Source organism: Gymnoscopelus microlampas, assembly GCF_963454915.1.
Source record: "Gymnoscopelus microlampas genome assembly, chromosome: 5".
Lineage (NCBI taxonomy): Eukaryota > Metazoa > Chordata > Actinopteri > Myctophiformes > Myctophidae > Gymnoscopelus > Gymnoscopelus microlampas.
In genome coordinates this window covers 8,207,238-8,221,795 of record NC_139942.1, presented here as the reverse complement: position 1 = coordinate 8,221,795, position 14,558 = coordinate 8,207,238, and the positions used below count along the sequence as shown (strand labels likewise).

The 14,558-nt window shown below is 42.0% G+C and overlaps 1 pseudogene across 1 annotated transcript; it reads left to right on the top strand.

The window, feature by feature from the left end:
- Window positions 1–7,304: 7,304 nt before the first annotated feature.
- Window positions 7,305–9,659, top strand: LOC311045912 (rho-related GTP-binding protein RhoA-B-like; annotated as a pseudogene). The gene is made up of 2 exons: window positions 7,305–7,571; window positions 9,344–9,659. The product of its transcript is annotated as a rho-related GTP-binding protein RhoA-B-like (transcript).
- The last annotated feature ends 4,899 nt before the right edge of the window (window positions 9,660–14,558 follow it).

Here is a 14,558-nt window from a genome sequence, read left to right as displayed (position 1 = left end):
GCACTGGGACACATGTTGTTTCGAGTGTGCGGGACATCAAAAGCAACTGAAAAATATTTGTGCCCCTGTAATGTATTTTATAAATGTGGACTCAAATAAAGAAATTGAAATGTGTGTGTGGTTGTGTGTGTGTGTGTGTGTGTGTGTGTGTGTGTGTGTGTGTGTGTGTGTGTGTGTGTGTGTGTGTGTGTGTGTGTGTGTGTGTGTGTGTGTGTGTGTGTGTGTGTGTTTATCGCACCACCATAAACCAGATAGAGCACCGGCCTGGTCATGCTTTAGTTTAGCAATTGATGAATATTATGAATTCAGAGGACAACCTAATTTCCCCTACTGTGTCACGGAATCTCTCTCTCTCTCTGTGTCTCTGTGTCTCTCTAACTCTCTCTCTCTCTCTCTCTCTCTCTCTCTCTCGTGTATGTACGGTCTCTCGCTTGTGCGCAGCTTGTCTTAATAAACACAAATTCTCTATCTCCTTTTTGCAACTTCTCAAAAATACACTGTCCCCCCGCTCACTCACGCTCTCGTTCTGTTTTGTAATGTTTTTGGATCTCAATAGAAATAGTGCAGGCTTACACAGGACTGGACGGTAATATTGCGGTACTATGGGGAACTAAATGTCACTTAAGTTTATTGTTGCGGGAGATTGCGGCAGCCAGAAATGTACTGCATGCGGTCAGAAATAAAATCACTGCGGGAAAGGGTCAGAAATCCAACGGGAGAGGGCAGAGTGTGATTAAAGGGCTCTACCTCACAGCACAGTAGTACAGAGCAGAGTGTGTCAGTGCAGCAGAGGAGATCTCCAGATCCACACAAGCCTTCTCTTTTATCACGTTAGCAGAGAGTTGCCAGTGGAGATCTCCTTTACATGATAATCCAGTGCCTGTGATTAAACGGAGGAACTTTGGGGCTTTTCCTGGATACTGGTGATACCAGTAGAAATGCTCCTCACCAGTAACAGTTTGTGAAGATGTGTAGGACAGTGACGGAGCTGCTTTTTTCTCCCCAAGTTATGCCAATTGATTCCTCCCCACACGCCTTGCTGTGTGTTGTCACTGCTGTTGTATCCTACTGACTGTGTTTAGATGGCTTGCTACAAATCAAATCCTGCAAAGTGCAAAAAAAACACATGTAGAGTGAGAGAAACAACATGACAGAAACACTGTAAAACTGCAAACCTTGTTAGGATTTAGAAGGCATTTGTAGAATCGGCCTCAGGTTTTAATGGGTTAATATGTTGCAGGAGATGTGGCATTGTACGTGGTACCTGATTGCATCAGGTGAGCACAACAAGACAGTTAGAAATAATGTTTGCTAATAGCTGCCTTCATTCCTATAAAATGGATTTTATTTGTTTTGGTTGTGTGTGTGTGTGTGTGTGTGTGTGTGTGTGTGTGTGTGTGTGTGTGTGTGTGTGTGTGTGTGTGTGTGTGTGTGTGTGTGTGTGTGTGTGTGTGTGTGACTCTCAAGTTTCTTTTCCCATTGTTCTACTTGCGACTTTCTCATCGACGTAGAATACCTTGACAAACAACAAACTAGTTTAGCTGGTAGAAGTCACTGCCATCGACACCAGGAGCTTCCAGACAGTTCAAGAGTTCAAGGTTGTACTTCATTGTTACATCTTGTGCACAGGTACTTAAAGAGTTAAACGTGTTATTGTTAGACTTCCTTCAGACAATGCAGCAGCATAGATACTGTAATAACATCAACAACAATAAATGATAAAACCCTAAAAGGATTTCAACAAAGTGGCTGCAGTGGAGCTTATAAGGATATATAAAAGCTGCATTGTCTGAGAGGAGCACAAGACGAAGCAGCCGTACTGTACGTGGCGCCATCTTGGATCGTAAACTGGTGTGTGTGGGAGCCAACATATGGACACTGTTCAAGAGGCCGTCCCACACCTACAGTATACTACCTACGTACTATAGACTATAGACAGACACAGGGGTGGAAAGTACTGGTAAGCCAGATGTATGAAGAATCAACATTACTGGAAATGACCTAGAGAGAGACTAGAAAAAGTGCTCCTCGGAGCACAGTTCTCCGCCAGGTCACGTACGTTATTCTGGCCTCCTTGGAAAGATGCATTATCCCAATTTCCAACACAGAGATATCCTCTTTCAAGTGTGTTTTTGTTGCTCATAGAATTACATACACCAGGTAGGTTACAATGACCAATTTATAACTGGATATTCATAATAATTTGAAGTAATTCTGTGCATGTGATTAATTTGGATCTATATGGACAGTTGTGTATCCACAAGTTTCCTAGGGCGTTGTGGGCATCACTTCCTGTCGATTTGATCCAATGAAATCCAATGAAATCTAATGATATCAAATGAAATCAACAGGAAGTGATGCCCACAACGCCCTAGGAAACTTGTCGATAGATGCCAGCCTAGATCCATAAGTAAAACCAGAATCATCAGGCCTACTTTGTGGCTCCTAGAATCTCAACCTAGAGAGAACTTTCAACTTCCAGGCTGCTCTCCTGTTGAAACCATCTTCGAGGTTTGATCCAGGAGGCAGACACTGTTAGTTCACCCCGATCGCCAGAGGAAACGTTCTCATTGAACGTTTTTCAAATTCCGTGCATAGACAACTGGAAAACCCGAAAATCCGTGCATAGCCGCCTCGCATCTCCCCCATTGTGACTAAACCATTTCGGAGGCGCGCAGTCTCAAGGGAATTGTCGCCACGTAAGGGACCACCGAGCGAGCTAAATCGAGCGAGTTGCTGTCCCGAACGTTGCGACATTCCCTTGAGCCTACTCAGCGCCGTTTGAGTTATGTACCGATAGGCACAGAATCGTAAATTTTGTTGTGGGGACTGCTCTACTTCCGGGTTTTTCCGGGTTGCGACTGGTTACGCCCACCGTGGGACTCGCCGTACATATGCACGGAATTTCAGGGTTTCTAGGCGAATATGCACGGAATGACATGCACTGGATCCGTACAATGTATACTAATGCTCTGGCGATCAGGCTGGTTAGTTTAAGAGCAGGCTATGCTTAAAACGTTCCTTCCATTTGGGGAACAACAGCACCATCATCATCCATAGTCTCTAAGGTCGTCATACGCAGTGCAGTGCACGTTTGATTACCTCAATAACAAATTACAATATAGCTGCAAGCAGCAATAATACGGGGCCAGTGAGAGAGAGAGAGAGAGAGAGAGAGAGAGAGAGAGAGAGAGAGAGAGAGAGAGAGAGAGAGAGACAGACAGACAGACATGGAAACTGGAGAGAGAGAGAGAGAGAGAGAGAGAGAGAGAGAGAGAGAGAGACATGGATACTAGAGAGAGAGAGAGACATGGATACTAGAGAGAGAGAGAGAGAGAGAGAGAGAGAGAGAGAGAGAGAGAGAGAGAGAGAGAGAGAGAGAGAGAGAGAGAGAGAGAGAGACATGGACACTGGAGAGATAGAGACATGGAAACTGGAGAGAGAGAGAGAGAGAGAGAGAGAGAGAGGAATTGTTTGTCTCCTCGCAACCGAAAACAGTGAAAGCAGCCGATCTACAAGCTCAGAAACACGTTGCTATCTGAAAAGTTTTGAGATTTGTAGATCGGCTATTTTCAGAATGAAGTATGTCATACATTGAAAAAACGTACTCTCAAAAAAGCATTTCAGGTTATTTTTACCATTTGCACATGTATTCATTGATACAGTCATGTTGTTTGCAATTCAACTTAAATGACGTCTGCACCAAGTGAGGCTTGAACTGGCGACCTTGAGATTGTGATGCACTCATTTAAGGGAGACGCCATTGGACTAACAGACAAGGAACTGTGAAAAAGGAGTTCACACAGATGATACAGTTTCACGCAAATAGATGAAAAATCCTGCGTTTAAGTGTTTTTCAAACTGCTCAAAATTGCGGACAATCTAAGGGCGGAGCTTACTGGTCAAAGCGATAGATGTGTTCCTCATGAGTCAAGGCACAAGTGTAAGCAAGTTTCACGACTTTCGGCCAAACGAGGCATGACTTATGCCTGTTTAAAGTCTGCGTTTTCAAAAAATTGCTATAGCGCCCCCCCTTTGGCCAATTGGAGTAAGATTGGTTTCAGTGATATTTGGAATGACCCTGTACATTTCTGCAAAGTTTCAAAGAAATGTGAGTCTGCATGTATGTTTTAGGCGCAGATGAATAATTTTCATAAAACTGCAATAGTTAAAATCTATGGAATCCTGGGATTTTTGAGCAATCAGCACGAAACGTTTAACACTTGAACTTTGGACCTCTGCCGACATAATGATGGGAGCGGATTCTCCATAAGTGAAGAAATGCAGAAGTTAGGAGCCAATGACTGTTTTTCATATAATTCAAAATGGTGGGAGATCTAAAGGTCAGAGGTCAAAAGTCAGAGGGTAAAAGTTGTTCAGCATGAGGAGACGCATATGTGTATCCAAGTTTCATGGCTGTAGGTCAAACAGGGCATGAGTTGGACCTGTTCAAAGTTGGCATTTTCAATTGAGTGCTATAGCGCCACCTTTTGACGAAAGATTGTGAGAATTATTTTTGATCGTTTTTCATGACCATCTACCATATGGCCGAGTTTCGTAAAAAGCGACAGCGCGGTTCATTCAGAACTGCGAAAAGTGGCAGAAGAAGAAGTGACAGAATACTGCCAATAACAAAACAGGTCCAGAGCCGAGCTCTGGACCCGTAATGACCTGCCTGGTGAAACATGTTCAACAACTCTTATGAACGTTTGGTGTGGTGAAGTAAGTAAGTATGTACATTATATTTGTACAGCATACTGTATAACACTTCTCACAGAGAGAACTCACAAAGTGCTTGACATACAACAGAAATAAAAACACAGCATGAAACATTCAAATGATTAAAAACAACAAAAACACACAAACACATCTAAGATATTCCACAAGTGGTTCTTAAAAATGTCCTCCTCCTCCTCCTCCTCCTCCTCCTCCTCACCTCCTCTGCCTCCTCCAGCTTAAAAACAACAAAAAAACAAAAAATTAAGACATTCCACAAATGCTTGTTTAAACAGTAATGTTTGTAAGTGGCTCTAAAAAAATCCACAGAGGCTGACCTTTTTCCGTTCCAGCTCTCAAGACCTGTGGAAGGACATTCCATTCATTTTCTTTTCTTTTTTATTATCTTTCTTCATCTCGTGGGGGAATGCGGAGGGGGAAGCAGTTAGGGTTTAAGTATCTTGTTCAGGGACACTTCAAACCTTAGGCTTCCCAGTCGGGCTCTCTAACCATTCAACTATGGCCGCCCAACCTGGTACGAGGAATGACCACCAATAGACTCTGGACAGCTGACCTTAGGGTCCTGCTGGGCACATGATATTGTTGTAGCAGGTCATTGATTGATTGGTTGATTGGTTGAATATTTGATTAGGCAAAAATGTAAAACAGCACAGTTACATTTAAAATACTTTGTCTAAAAGGTCCGTTCAAAAAAGTCCTTGCGATCTTGTTTCCAATCAGGTCCTTGGTATTCAATTCATAGTCATATATAGTGGCACTGGCACCACAGTTCAAATATCAATACAAAAATACAGAAAATGATAGCACTATGTACAAACAAAAAATAAAAAAGCAGGGAAAAAATATATAATAAAGCTATATGTACAAAAAGGGGGGGGGGGGTGTCTGTCTAACGGGAAAAATAGTATACCTCCTTTTTTGGCCTCCTGAAAGGTGAATTTTCAGGGCTGTTTTGAATGAGCACAGCGAACTGCACTTTTTGAGGGATGGGGTTACACTATTCCAAACCTGGGTGGCAGTGCTGTAGAAGGAGAATTTGCCCATGTTTGTTTTATGGGTGGATGGTTCCAGATCATTGTTAACGCTCCCTCTAGTTTTTTTTTTAAACGTTTTGTTATTCGTTTTTGTTCTTTTACATACTCATAGGTAGTACAGACATTTACTGAAGCAAATAAGCGAAAAAACAGAGTAGGCCTATCTCCAAACAGTGAAGAAAGTAATTAACAGGATGGACTAATATCAGTAAGAAAAAGGATAAGTTGAGTAAGATATAAACAACATCAAAACAAAACAAAAAACAGACAACACTCACAAAAGAAAACAACAACAGACAACAAAACAAAAACGCTCCTGTGACGCTTTTGTGACTGTGGGTGTCGCTAACTTTTTGGAGGTATTTACTCAGATATGCGGGAATAGGGGGCATATCAGTATATTGCTTTACAATTTTGAAGACCAATCTAATTTTTTGTTGTTTAGTCCTGTCTTCTGACCTGAGCCAACCTAGGCAAAATGGGTGGGAGAAAGGTGGGTCATGGGCCCCAGTCCGAGGAGTAGCCGAATCAGTTTGTTTTGGGAGGTTTGAAGCTGAAGCTTAGTCTTCAGTGACATCGAGATGTTGGAATACCAAGAGGTGCACGCAAAGTCAAAGAGCGGCTGGATCAAGGCCCCTGAAAGGGGTAGTGCAGATATTCACTCTTATCTAATCTATCTATGATCAACAAATCAACACAACTGTATTGTGATGTGTTAAAAGTTGTTCTTTAGCATAATAGCAATAATCGTATAATTGTCCTTAATGAAAAAAAAACATACATTTCTATGAGAAAATTTATCTTTTGAGGATCCAGGGGGCGGCCATCTTGAAAATAGAAATTTCAAGTGGCTGGGAGTGTTTTCTTGTCAAGCAACCCTTAGAGACTGCTCATGCCAATTTTAATGCTTGTATCACCAAATAAACCATTATATAACTTAATTGCTCCACTAAAGTGTTGGCCATCTTGAAAAATGGCCACCATCTTGAAATTTCAAGTAGCTGTGGGTGGCCTATTGTCAAGTGACCCACAGAGACTGCTCATGCCAATTCTAATGCTTGTATCACCAAATAAACCATTATATAACTTAATTGCTCCACTAAAGTGTTGGCCATCTTGAAAAATGGCCGCCATCTTGAAATTTCAAGTAGCTGTCGGTGGCCTATTGTCAAGTGACCCACAGAGACTGCTCATGCCAATGTTCATGCTTGTATCACCAAATAAACCATTATATAACTTAATTGCTCCACTAAAGTGTTGGCCATCTTGAATAATGGCCGCCATCTTGAAATTTCAAGTAGCGGTGGGTGGCCTATTGTCAAGTGACCCACAGAGACTGCTCTTGCCAATTTTCATGCTTGTATCACCAAATAAACCATCATATCACTTAACTGCCCACTAAGGTGTCGGCCATCTTGAAAAATGGCCGCCATCTTGAAATTACAAATGCCTCAGACAATTTTCTTGTCAAGTGACTCATGGAGACTGTTCATGCCAATTTTCACGCTGCTCCGCTACTGTTGATCATAGGCTATGGCAGCAATTAGGAAGAAGCTGGTCGCAGTGGGAGATCCAGGCAGTGGGAAGACGTGTCTGCTCATTGTGTTCAGTAAGGACTACTTATCAGATTATGTACCTACAGTGTTTGATGTCTTTGACATTGAAGTGGATCAAAAAACGGTTGACCTACAGCTTTTCAACACAGCCGGTGGTGAGGACTGTGACAGACTGCGTCCTGCATTTTCTTACCCAGACACTGATGTTGTTCTTATGTGCTTCTCCATTGATCATTCAAGAAAGGTGGGCCCCAGAAGTGGTCCGCCCTCCTGCCGACCGGCCCGACTGCCTTTTTTTTCTTGGGGTAACACATATTTTTTTTGTCAAATTGAGAAATCAATAAACATAAATGATGTCACTTCATCATACAACTAAGTATACTTAGATAGACCTAATAATCAGCATACAGGGCTAGGGCGTACAAGGATATAGGGCTCAAGTTGTTAAGCAAGAGTGGTCAGGTTTTTGTCAGTATTCAATTGTGTTCCAATAGAAAATTGGAGCTAGCGTGGCCACTAGCCAAGCCCCCCCCCCCCCCCCCCCCAGCACCGTCACACAACCTACACACCAATAACATTGCATTGTCAATGTCAACATTGCAAAATAAACATTATACACTTTAACTGGAAAGGGTTTACAACAAAGCTTTTTTTGTGAGTTTGACACTTTTATTCGGCTTGCTGTACTAGCATTAGAAAGTGATGGGTACAATTTCACCCATTAAACCGCTAAAAGTAGGCCTACAGAAATTGATTTGATGACTGAATGAAAGACCCATCTTTAATAATAACCATTCATTACTTAAAAGTGAATATCTCTGTATGATTGAATGCACTGACCACAACCCCCAAGCGGGGGGTCTGGGGGTCCTCCCCCAGATGTTTTATTTAATGGACTGGTCCTCAATGATGTATTACTTGTCAGGACAAGTGGGATAAGCCTTACAGTAATGTCGACCCCTGTTGTATCATTACATCATTACATCATTCATTGTAGAGTATGACGCAGGGGTGATGCAACTTTGATGATGGAGAGGGCCACTATATTTCCACACTCAATTCAGAGGGCCACATTGCATATAGGCCTACTGTCGGGACATTCTATGTCACACAAAAGTAGCAAAAATAGCAGATCTACAAGCTTGTAGATCTTTTTGAATTGGAATCCTGAAAAGTAAAATTTGTATTTAATGCATTTACTTATACTTATGTTAACTTTATGAACTTAAATACTAATACATTGGACATAAAAAACAGAACATTTTAGAATTCTAATACCAGTCAATAAGCTACTACGACTTAAGAGCTATACAGTAAAGCAACAAAAATACTATTTATAAATTACACAGGGGCATGCGTTCACACACTTTGACCGTGGACTATCAAGGGTAAAAGACCACCAGATTTCTGAACAGTGTCGAATAATTCTGAGATGTGAACATTTAAATTAACTCAAATATGCAAAACATTATCCTCTCTCCATAAGCAGTTGGGGGAAGGTTCATAACATGAGATATGAGGGCCTTAGGGCAAGGCAAGGTATTTATGTTAAAGGTATTTACTGCTTGTGTTGACCTGAACACCTGGCTCTGTGGAGACTAGTCACATTCCGAGGACTCGTAGCCCATTTGGTTACATTTGTAAAGCCTACTCTTCATGCACTCTGGCAGTGGACAGGGAGTGGGAGACAACGCTCATCCTGCTACAAAAGCATTAGAAAACATTTCACTGGTGATCATACGCTATGGCAGCAATTAGAAAGAAGCTGATCGTAGTGGGAGACAGAGATAGTGGGAAGACGTGTCTACTCATTGTGTTCAGTAAGGACCAGTTCCCAGAGAATCATGTACCTACATGGTTTGAGAACTATACCATGGACATTGAAGTGGATGAAAAACAGGTCGAGCTAAGCCTTTGGGACACATCCGGTATCGCGGACTATGACAGACTGCGTCCTCTTAGTTACCCAGATACTGATGTTGTTCTTATGTGCTTCTCCATCGATCGTCCGGATAGTCTTGAGAACATCCCAGAAAGGTGGTTCCCAGAGGTCAAACACTTCTGCCCTAACGTTCCCATTATCTTGGTGGGAAACAAAAAGGACCTGCGCAATGACGAGCACACCCGCAGGGAGCTGGCCAAAATGAAGCAAGAACCAGTGAAACTGGAGGAGGGGCGTGACATGGCAAACAGGATCGGTGCCTTTGGATACATGGAGTGCTCTGCAAAAACAAAGGATGGTGTGAGGGAAGTTGTGGAGATGGCCACCAGACTGGCACTAAAACCTCAACAACAGGGAAAAAAGAAAAGCAATAAATGTCTTCTACAGTAAATGGAGGCACAAGGACTGCTTCCTGCAACCCCCACTCCCCCAACCCACTCACAAAAACAACTTTTTACTAAAGGTAATGTCTTAACTGCATTAACCCTGGCGTCCCTGTTATGGGCACAGAATTAAATTACAACATTTTTAAAATAGATCTACAAATTGTAACTGTTGTGGATCTTGTGTATTTACATAGATTTAGGTTTATTTAATTGTACTAGAGGTTCAGGTTGCTACACGGCCCTCACACCGTTGCACCGGCAATCCGACCCATATGTCAAAGTGTCGGGGGCTTGAGCTGCCAGCCAGCAAATTGGTGCTACTGGGAACCAACGCACGGGCATCGGTCGCGAGGACGTCCCACACTAACATACGTGGACGTAAGAGAATGATGCAGGAGCGCTAAGTACCAACGAACTGGCCAGATGTATGGAGAACTGGGATGACTGGAAGCGACGAGGACGACCTAGAGATAGAGAGACACCTTTGCACCGCCAATCCGACCCATATGTCTGAGTGCCCATGTATGGAGATCTCTGTATCTGTCTGTCTACCTGTGTCCCTTTTATGCCAACATATAGAGATCTGGGTTTGAGGTTTGTTGATGGTTATGTTTGAGTTAGAGTGACGTGGCCGTGGTCCGCCTTCCTGCCGACCGGCCCGCCCTCCCAATAGTTATTTTAATTTAGGATGTAATATATAGTTTTGTCTTCTTTTGTCTTGGTTTTGTTTATTTCATATTTTCTGGAAATATATATATATTGGAAATTATTGCAACCATTGTCTTTTGTTTTTCTTTAAAGATGTTTGATATAACTCTACTGCCTTTTTTTTCTAGGGGCAACAAATATTTTTGTCAAATTGAGAAATCAATAAACATAAAAGATGTCACTTCATCGTACAACTAAGTATATATAAATAGACCTTTATTGATCCCTCTGGGTTGTCAAGAAGAAGCACCACCAATAATGAACAACAGTATACACTAGTTTACACCTATACAAATAGCCTGCACTATGCAGGATAAAAACACAAGGTCACACACTAAATCAGTCTACTGTATAACTAGAAAAAGTGCTCCTCGGAGCACAGGTCTCCGCCAGGTCAGGTAGGTTAGTGTGGGCCAGCAATGTTCAGAATTCGGCAATCAGGCTGGAATGTGAAAAATCAGGCGGATTGGACGGATCCGTCTTGATCACTTAAAGGGATATTTCACTTTCAAAAAAACTTTGGGTCATTTTATCTTCTACTCAGGCTTTTGTGAGCCCCCCAGACCGTTTTTAAGTTGCTTGATTCATTATTTAGATATTTAATATTCATTTTATCAGACACGCCCCCCTTCCTATACAAACCCATTATAACTTCAAACTCCATTTTTAACATGTTAGATTCATCAAAAACACCCGTCCTTGGTTCTGGTGACTCACCCTGCCCTCCTAATACGCGAGGGGGTCGTGTTTTTTCGATTACTTTTTTCATATTCGTATTTATTTTTTTTTAATTAAAAAATATATATATTAAAAATAAAGCTTGTCTTAATAAACACAAATTCTCTATCTCTCCTTTTTGCAACTGCTCAAAATAAACTGTCCCCCCCGCTCACTCACGCTCTCATTCTGTTTAGTAATGTTTTTGGCTCTCAATAGAAATATTGCAGGCTGATACAGGACTGGTAATATTGCGGTACTATGTGGAACTAAATGGCACTTAAGTTTTTTGTTGTGGGAGCGGCAGCCAGAAATGTACTGCATTTTGTTCCCTTTACCGTGAGCACGGAGAATCAACGTTGCGAGAAATTAAAAATCGAAAATGTTGTTTTGCAAACATCGGCCTCCTGTTGGCGCTATAACAGGCCCATGTGAAACATTTGGGGCAGAGGTTCTGCTCTGGCATCCAGGGAGTGTGTGTGCACAGTTTCACGTCGATCGGGCCAACGGTGCCGGAGTTTAGCGGTCCACAGACGGACGGACAGGGTGCAAAACAGTCTCTGCCAAGACGACTACACAAATATTAGGGAGTTCTTTCCAAAATGTTATGTTGTTATGTTGTTTATGTCACAATTAAGGTTTCGAGGCCTATCAGGCTCGTTAAGGTTTCGAGGCCTATCAGGCTCGAAGGCCCAACCGCATGGTCGCTTTTTACGAAACTCGGCAATATGGTAGAGGGCTATGCCAAACGGCGAAGACTCGAAGCTCACAACCATTGGCCAAAGGGTGGCACTGTAGCACTCAATTGAAATATGCCAACTTTGAACAGGTACACCTCATGCCCTGTTTAACCTACAGCCATGAAACTTTGATACACACATGTGTCTCCTCATGCCTAACAACTTTCACATTTTGAAATCTACCAGCATTTCAAATTATATGAAAAGCAGTTAAAATCTATCTCCTCCTGGGATCTTTGAGCAATCGGCACGAAACTGTCTACACATGTACTCTCTCGCTCTCTCTCTTCCTGCCTCTGCCTTATCCCTCGAAACCGCTTATTGCTGCTTGCAGCTATATTTGTAATTGTGCTTTGGCAACACTTGTCAAATGTCATGCAGATAAAGCCTGTTGAATTGAATTGGAGCTTCTTGATCATAATTAATCAATTCTTTAAGATATCTCATAATGAGGAGGAGGTTGAAAATGAAAGAATATGTATGCAAAAGAAATATGTCATGTTATTCATATAATGTAATAAAGTCCGGAACATCCTCGGTAACACAATCATTGTAAAGCGCCTTGGATAAAGGCGCTATATAAATGCACCATTTACCATTTACAATAAGAGACAATGACATTTAAATTGCATGTTTTCACCTCGATGAAACGGGAATCCATGATCACACACACCACGTTCACATTATGATTCCATGGTATAGTTTTGATGCACTGAGTCTGTGTGCTCTACGCTCTCACTGAACTGACAGCACACACAGCTGAACTTCGTTCTCCCATATATATTGTGCTGCGGTATTCTGATCCCAGGTCAGTGTAATCATAGTAGCACTTGCATGCTTTTCTCTACCGATCAGTGCTGAGCACGGGTCTTCTCGGATCCACTCTGGTATTATACATCATTAAGCAGAACCGAGGTCCAAGATAATAGAACCTGGAACCCACCGGTCCGAGTCATTATGGTATGATACAGAACCGGACACGTACAGGTCTCGGGTCGGGTATTTTCGGATACAGTTTTGATTTCCCTTTTGGATAGTTCCAGTGATCCTGGACTGCACCAACACAGAGTAAATAAGGTGGTGGAGTGGAGCGATAACAACGCTCTTATCATTAACACAAAAAAGACAGAGGAGATTGTTTTTGGTGCCCCACTAGAGATACACAGATCCCCCATAACTATTCATAGTGAACAGATCAACCAGGTATGTTCGTATATATACCTAGGAGTAGTAATTGACCACCTTCTGTCATGGAAAGAACAGATTGAATCAGTGGGTAAGAAGACAAAGCAAAGAGTCTATTTCCTTCGCCGTTTGAGATCTTTTGGTGCTAGTAGACAGATTCTTCTTTTGTTTTTCACTTCTGTTATAATGAGTGTTCTTCAGTACTGTAGTACCACCTGGTATGGATGTCTGTCTGTAGCCTTAAAGTCACAACTGCTGCAGCAACTGAACATTTGTTCAAAGATTGTTGGACAGCCACTTCAGAGGCTCTATACAAATGAAGCATAGCGTTAGTTCATGCAGGACACGGAAGTCGTGCACGCCAAAGCTGTAACCAGCAGTCAGTCAGCTGATGTGAACATCAGCTTTCTATTCCCCATTCACAGCCCAGCTGGTCATTACATCACACACTCATTATCCAATCACAGCTCACGCTTGAGCAAAGAGGTTCCTATAAATACGGCTTCATATTCTCTAGGTCTTTCTTGGTTGCTGAACCAATGCATTTTGCTAGCTGCTGCGAGCTTCATCTGCTGCTCATCTACTGCTCATCTACTGCTTTGTGCGCTGCTCTATGATATTTTGGTGCTATATGAGATGAGTCTGCTTATGATGCTGACTTTTACCACTGCTACAGCAGCCAATGCTTCTTTTATTATTGCTGCCAAACACTAATGTGCTCATAGCTTAAGCTAATAGCATGCTTGCTGCCATGTAGAAATTAGGAATTGTTTGTAGCACAAAGCTAATACAGCATGCTTGCTGCCCAGACAGTAGAAGCTTGATTTATTTGTAGGCTACTCTCTTCACCATGTGGTAAGTTGAATTGTTTGTAGCTTAAAGCTAACATAGCATGCTGCTGCATTTAGAAGTTTGTTGTTATACAGCACTGCACAGTTAACATGGCATGCTTTCTTCCCATGTGGAAAGCTTCAATTGTTTGTAGCTTAAAGCTAACATAGCATGCTGCTGCATTTAGAAGCTTGGTTTGTTATACAGCACTGCACAGTTAACATAGCATGCTTGCTTCCCATGTGGAAAGCTTCAATTGTTTGTAGCTCAAAGCTAACATAGCATGCGTGCTGCCATGTTTAGAAGCTGTGTTGTTATACAGCAATGCACAGTTAACATAGCATGCTTGCTTCCCATGTGGAAAGCTTCAATTATTTGTAGCTAGAAGCTAACATAGCATGCTGCTGCATGTAGAATCTTTGTTGTTATACAGAACTGCACAGTTAACATAGCATGCTTCCTTCCCATGTGGAAGCTTGAATTGTTTGTAGCTTAAAGCTAACATAACATGTGGAAAGCTTGAATTGTTTATAGCTTAAAGGTAACATAGCATGTGGAAAGCTCGAATTGTTTGTAGCTTAAAGCTAACAGCATGCTTTGCTGCCATGTAAAAGCTTTGATTTGTTTGTACAGTGCTGCAAAGTTAACACAGCAGCCTTGCTCCCCATGTAGGCTACTTCTTTTATTCCCAGCAGCAGACATTCCAGTGGTTTTAAAGAGCT